Genomic DNA, 7085 nt, shown 5'->3' on the forward strand with positions numbered 1-7085 from the left:
GAAGGAAGGAAGGAAGGAAGGAAGGAAGGAAGGAAGGAAGGAAGGAAGGAAGGAAGGAAGGGAAAAGAAATAAAATACTATATTTTATACCAAGATGGTGGGAAGCTGGAAAATATACAGATTTCACCTCCCAAAAAAGGTATAAAAAAGTTAATGAAACTTGAGGTAAAAGGCAGCTAGGTAGCTCAATGGATAGAAATCCAGGCCTGAATATGAGAGGTCTTGGGTTCAATTGTGGCCTCAGACACTTCCTATTAAGTCACTTAACCCCCATTGCCTAGCCATACCACTCTTGTGCCTTGGAACCTTAGTATTGTTTCCAAGATGAAAGGTAAGGTTTCTTTGTTTTGTTTTTTTAACCTGTATCTTACTCCAAGATGATAAGTTGGAAAGTAAATAGATTTCACCACCACCACCACCCACCTTTTGTAACAAAAAAAGGTATAAAAACTTTCATTAAACTTGAGGTCATTTAAAGATTCTAATTTCAAAGGGCCTTCATTTAATAAGACTGTGACATTTCCTCATTTATGTATAGAACTTGGGGATTTACTAACTTGTTTTGCCTTTATATAAATCTGTGTGTAAAATATAGCATGTTCACAAATTTATAAGGCATACAAGTACTAAGAAAAAGTCATACTCAATTATGTACTTAAAACAATGTAAACATTTGAGACATTTCCATCAGTTTGCCTAAAAATTCATTTTGGTATGTAGTTGACAGAAAAGGCAATTAGTTGGCATAGTGTCAGTGCTTTCAGATTCTGGTAGTACTGGATCCCTGAGCTGCATATTGACTTAGGAAACCACAGATTAACATTATCTATGTTGTGTTGTATTTTTACTTATTTTGTTAATCATTTCCCAGTTATGTGTTAATCTGGTTTGGGTCTACTCATTTAGCCGGCCAGGCGTTTGACTCCTGGATAGTAGGTGGAGCTTTAGATTTACTTATTTGTGGGACCCTGGGCAATTCCCTAAACTTCTCTGAGCTTTATATTTAAAGTGGGGGTAAAAATAGCATCTATTTCCCAGAGTTGTTGTAAGGATTAGATGAGATTATATTTAAGGTATGTGTGTGTATGTACATATATATATGTGTGTATATATGTATGTACATACACATACTTTGCCAGTCTTAAAGTGCTATATAAGTGCTAGCTATAATTATTATTGATCTGACACAGCATATTTAATATATGTCAGTATAGTATATGTATGCTTCTAAATTATTTTGCTTCTGAATCAAATTCAGTGGAATTAATTTTTATTTCATTAGGCAGAACAACAACTAGTGGACTGTGCGCAGGCTTTCAACAATCATGGATGCAATGGGTAAGTCACCCATGAATCAGCATTTCCTAGACAGACAAGACTTCATAAATCACTTCCAATCTACTGTAGCCCATGCTTTTGAACATGCCCAGTTTTTGCTAACATGGAGCCCTCTGCTACCCCCATCTATGTTGTAAGGAATGTAAAGAGCTCCGTCTTAGACAAACTGAGCATGCTTAAAAACCTGGGCTGCCCATTAATCTCAACTATTTTTGAATTCAGCATTTCTCATTTTGGATTTAGTTGCACTTATCCTCCATAACCCTGAGTTATGGATGTTTTGCTGGAGAACAATCTGTAGCAGCAGCTGGGGCATCATCCCAGCCCAAGAAATCCATAATAAATTATCTTCCAAGTGTATGTTGATCTCCTCTACTGTTACAAGGGCAAATACTAGCATTAATTTTATCAGCATCAAGCGAGAGTCTTATAATATATTTTCCCATAAACCCCTAAAAGCATTCATCCAAACTAGAATTAAATTACAAAAGGGAGGCCTCCTTTATATGCCACCCCCAGAACCAGGCTTGAAGGAATACAAAAAATATCTTTGGGCATGGTCTATATGGGGATTTGTTTTGACGGACAATGCATATTTGTTACAAAAGTCTTATATTTCTTTTCTTTTTCTCTAAGTTGGGAAGGAAGGAAGGAAAGAAAACAAGCCCTTATTAATTGAAAAAACACTGTAGAAAACCAAGAACACCTTATTCTAGTCTATCAAGGTCATACGCATGGCCCGGGCAAAACACTTAATATTTGCAGAATAGGAGTTGCTACCTCAGTAAAATGATGATAATGCTCATGTGTAACCAAGCTCATAGTGTTGTTATTTCTTTGTGATGAGATTAAGGTATGTGAAATTATTGTCCCGGGCCTACAAAGATAAGAGGTTCAGGTTTTGTTTGGGTTTTTATAGGCTTGGATTTTTGTTTGTTTGCTTGTTTGGGTAGTGATTTGTAAATTAGTTGATCAGTCTTTCAACTAGCATTTTATAAGTGCTTGCTATGTGCTGAATTCAGCAAATATAGCCTGAGTAGAAAGAAAGGCAGACTCTACCCTAGAAGATCTTTGATGCTAATAAAGGGAGACAAAGCCTAAAAGGAAATTGAAGAGAAGGAGAGATGGTAGAGGAAGATTGGTGTTCTGGAGAGGAATGAGACCTGAATGGCCAGAACACCTTTCTTAAATAGAGTTTTTGAGAGGAGCTGTCCACTCAGAGGGAGTGGCTCAGGGTTAGAAGTTATTTCCAGTGAGTGGATTTCAAGACAGGAGATCTTTAGATCAAGAGCTGGGGCATGGCAGAGGAGTATAGCCTAGAGAGGAATGAGGTGTAGGGAACTCCTGATAAAGAAGTTCCTCCCACAGATTGCAGGTTGGCATCTCATCTGATATGATAATCTTAAATGGTGTCTGGGAGGCTGAGTGATTTGCCTATAAACACTTAAGCAGAAGAGGCAGGACTTGAACATATGTCTTCTTGACTCTAAAGATGGTGCTCTAACCATTATCCCCCCCCCCCAAATTTTTTTTAACAAATATGAGCAGCAGCTAGGTGGCTCCATGGATTAAGAGCCAGACCTAGAGATGGGAAGTCCTGGGTTCAAATGTAAATGTGTCTTCAGATATTTCCTAGCCGTTTGACCCTGGGCAAGTCACTTCACCCCTATTGCCTAGCCCTTACTGCTCTTCTGCCTTGGAACCAATACACAGTATAAGACAGAAGGTAAGGGGGTTTTTTAAATGGAAAAAAAAAAAAAAGCTTTACAGAGATTTCTACAGTATGTTTCTAGCCCTGACCTCTCTTGAGCTCTGATCATGTGGTTATATATAGCTGCCTATAGGAAATTTCTTCTTTGATTGTCCTATTACTTTCTATAATACTCAGCTCACCTCCCTAAAGAAACACATACCTGTCTGTCCTCTGTAACATCCCTATTTTTGTCAGTAGCATCATCATTCTCCTAGTCACCAAAACTTATAGCCATTTTCTACTGATTTTTCTCTCCTTTACATTCTATGCATATCTAATCAGTTACTGGGTCCTCACAATCTTTCAAAATGTCTCTCCCTCAATTCTTTGTATCCATATTTATTAATTTTTATGGTGTTCTAATATATCCATATAGTATAATTTTCTGCGTCATCAGTGTTTAGTTTGTTGACTTCCTGAATTACAAGAGCTGTTTAACTGTTTAAATTCACTTCTGCTTTCTTTTTCTTCACATCCCATCTTCAATGTCACCAACGTTTTAATCCTAAAAAATGTATTGTTTTTATCAAGTCCCCACTCCATTAAAAAACCAGCAGTACCTCTTGCTGCCTGAAGAGTTGTCTAAATTCCTCAACCAAGCAGTCAAAGCTCAAGTCTTGCCAATTTGAATTCATAAATGCACTAATAACCCCATTTCAGAAAACCCCACCCATGCTTCACTTCACTCCTTCCTCTCTATATATAGCTGGCATGTATATAATGCTTTAAGGTTTACAAGGTACTTTACATATGTTATTTCTTTGAAACCTCATAAGCAACATGAAATTAAGGTATTTTTGTTATTCTCATTTTACAGAGGAAGAAACTAAAGTTAAAGAAATTAAATGACTTACCCAGAATCACATAGCTAGTTATGACCAAGTCAGAATTTGAAACCAGATCTTCTTATATCTAAGTCCAGCACTCCAGTCATTACATGAATTATTATTTATATCAATCATTTTGGCAAATATTTGATTAGTGAAGAAGAGATTAGGAATTCACTGGTTCTCTTCAAAGGTATTATTTGATTTGGATTTGGGGCTGTGTCTCCAGGCAGATTGGCTTGATGGTTATAAATCAACTCAATTAATCATTAAACACTGTCAGTTGAATTGGTTTGTTTCGGTTGCTAAGATGTCTGCAAGAACTAGACCAATTGTTGTTTTTCACATTATCTAAAGCTAAACTTAAATCTTCCCCATGAAATAGTTCTTCCTTCTAACTTCTGTTTCTACTAATGGCACCATCCAACTGACTCAAAACCTTAGTAATTTTTCTCTTATGTTTCATCTTCCTTATTCGGTCCATTTAAAAGTCGTATCAAATCTACCTCAAAATTTCTCTTGCACCTATCCTCTCTTTTTGATTCCCACTACCACTATTCCATTTCAACACCTATTTATTATCTGTCATGTAGACTTGCCTTCTGGTCTCTCACCTCAATTTATTCTATAAGCTTTACCACATTAATCTTCATAAAGAATAGCTTTGGTGACTCTTCCATTCAAATTTTTCATTGGTTCCTCACTATTATTTTTATTTTGAGTCATGTTATAAACTCAGTATGAAAATAAAGGAATAGATAAACCCAAGCAAGAACAATGGATGGAACATCTTCTAATAAGTCCAAATATTTTGAAAAAAAAAAAAAGACACTTCAAAGTAAATACATTTGTGTCGGAGCTTAAAGATGCCTTCATTTTCTTCTGTTCCAGTTCCATCTTTAATGTTCATAATCTCTGAAATCACTTGTTTTCTCATCTTAATTTCTATCATGAGTTTCATTGTAACAGTGCCTAGTTTTCTCTTCAGTTGGTCAATTGCATCCTGTACCTCAATGATCTGGATTATAACATTATTCTTTGAGTCTTGCATTTTTGCCAAATTTTTGAGCTGCATCTTAATCTCCTTAGCTTCTAGATGCATAGCAATTTTTTTATAATGAAGTTCTAACTCTTCTCAAAGATTAGTTAAAACCTCCTCCAATGAAGCTATGATTTTCTTGATTTCAAAATATCTTTTTCTCCCAAGCTTCCTGGATCTCATTTTGTAACACAGAGGTTTCAAGAAGCAAATAGTAATGAAAGAAGGGCAAAAGGACCTGGTAACTTGTCAGCTACCTCCTAGTCTAGTATTCAATTCCCTCCAAGCTTCAGTTTAATGTTCCAACTTTACTTATGTACCTATATTTTCTTCCTCCAGCTCTTGTTCCTGCTATTTCCTTGTCTAAAATAACCTCCACTCATTGTGGCTCTCTTTCTTATCTCTGCCCATAATGCAATATCCATCTCTGTCTATCATACAAGAAATATCCATCTTTTTATCTATGCGTATCATGCTTACCTGGTATCCTTTTCCCTCTGTATTCCTTCTAGTACTCTTGGCAGGTCCCATTGTCCTATAGTTTTCTATTATTATTGTCATTATTTTAATGTTACTAGTATTCTGTTTTCCTTATTTTAAAATATTGGTTAATTTTTTCTTTGGTTTATTGTTGGGTCTGTTTGTTTGTTTTTAAGGGTTATTTGAGGAGTCTAGCTCTCTTTGAGCCTTCATTTGGCTATTTTGATTGAAAAGCTCAAGACCTCATCCTATACTATCTCTTTCATGAAGCATTCCCTCTATTTTCCATCAAGTTATCTTTTCTCCCCATTCGAAAGAAGCTTGTTTTGTATTTCTTTTATAGCATTTACATTTCCTACATGGCAGTGTCCATTTTTTAGTTGATATCCTTGTCTTATTAGATTATAAAGCTTCATAAAATTATAAAGATTGTAAGGCTCTTTGGATATGGACCAGCATCATAATGCTTTTTTGCATAATAAGCAATACTTGTTGGATAAATGGATAAATCTCAACAACTCAATCTGATTATCAATTGCTGACTTATAACAATATAATCCTATATTCAAATTTGGACAAAATTGATTTTAACTCCATGCAATAATGAGTGATAACAATGGGGATATAGAACACAGTTCTGAATTAGATAGAGTCTGGTTGTTAGTTTTCTCAAAAGCAAATTTGGTTGAATTTTGAAATTTGAGATTGTTTCCATTCAGTTTATTGAACTTTCATGAAAATAAAGGCAAGTATTCCCATGTTTATATTAATAACCAGCAGTAAAGAATTCAAACTAAAAGTTAGGAAGCAAGGGGGGCTGCATCCCATCACCTTCCATTCTGAGATAATTGATAAATGCTCTTATTGGATATATTGCAGATGTAAACTTTAGATAAATATATTATCACATTCAAAAAAATCAAATGTATGTGATTGCTACTTATCCAGAAAAAGTTTTGTGGTCATAATAAACGTGTCATTGAATTGTTTTACAGGGGTCTCCCAAGCCAAGCTTTTGAGTATATAATGTATAATAATGGAATTATGGGAGAAGACACGTATCCTTATGAAGGAAAGGTATTCTTGATATCTTATCTAAAACTATATTGTTGCAATGATTGTGCCATATATAATTGATTCTTAATGTCATTGCTGTTTTGAACAGGATGGCACTTGCAGATTCAAGGGAGACAAGGCCATTGCTTTTGTCAAAGATGTGGTCAACATAACAATTGTGAGTACAAAAGATGCCAGGGGAACAACCTTTTGTTATGGGAATTCACAGTTAGAGGCAGCTAGATGGCGCAGTGCTCTACCACTGAACAGGGAGTCAAGAAGACCTAAGTTCAAAGATAACCCCAGATACTGGCTGTGTGACTCTGGGAAACTCACTTACCCTCTGCCTGCCTCCTTTTCCTCATTTTCAAAATAAGGATAGCAGTAGGGCCCATCTTCCAGAGTTGTTATGAGAATCAAATTATTAGTATTTATACTATTTCTCTACTGTAAATCTTAAAGTACTATAGGGATGATAGCTATTATTACTGTCATTATTAATTTGCTATATACAGTTTTAGTATTAAGTAGTTATCCAGTATTTTGTTATGATAAAGTCTTCTGAGAGTGATATTTCTTATAATGACATCTC

General features: G+C 35.4%; 1 long non-coding RNA gene across 1 annotated transcript; it reads left to right on the plus strand.

Annotated features, from left to right (window-relative positions):
- The first annotated feature begins 1281 nt into the window (after positions 1 to 1281).
- On the plus strand, positions 1282 to 6672 carry LOC123255945. Its single transcript, XR_006506805.1, has 3 exons — positions 1282 to 1338; positions 6433 to 6514; positions 6603 to 6672. It is a non-coding gene; the product is annotated as an uncharacterized LOC123255945 (long non-coding RNA).
- The last annotated feature ends 413 nt before the right edge of the window (positions 6673 to 7085 follow it).

This window comes from Gracilinanus agilis, unplaced genomic scaffold (assembly GCF_016433145.1).
Source record: "Gracilinanus agilis isolate LMUSP501 unplaced genomic scaffold, AgileGrace unplaced_scaffold54418, whole genome shotgun sequence".
Classification (NCBI taxonomy): domain Eukaryota; kingdom Metazoa; phylum Chordata; class Mammalia; order Didelphimorphia; family Didelphidae; genus Gracilinanus; species Gracilinanus agilis.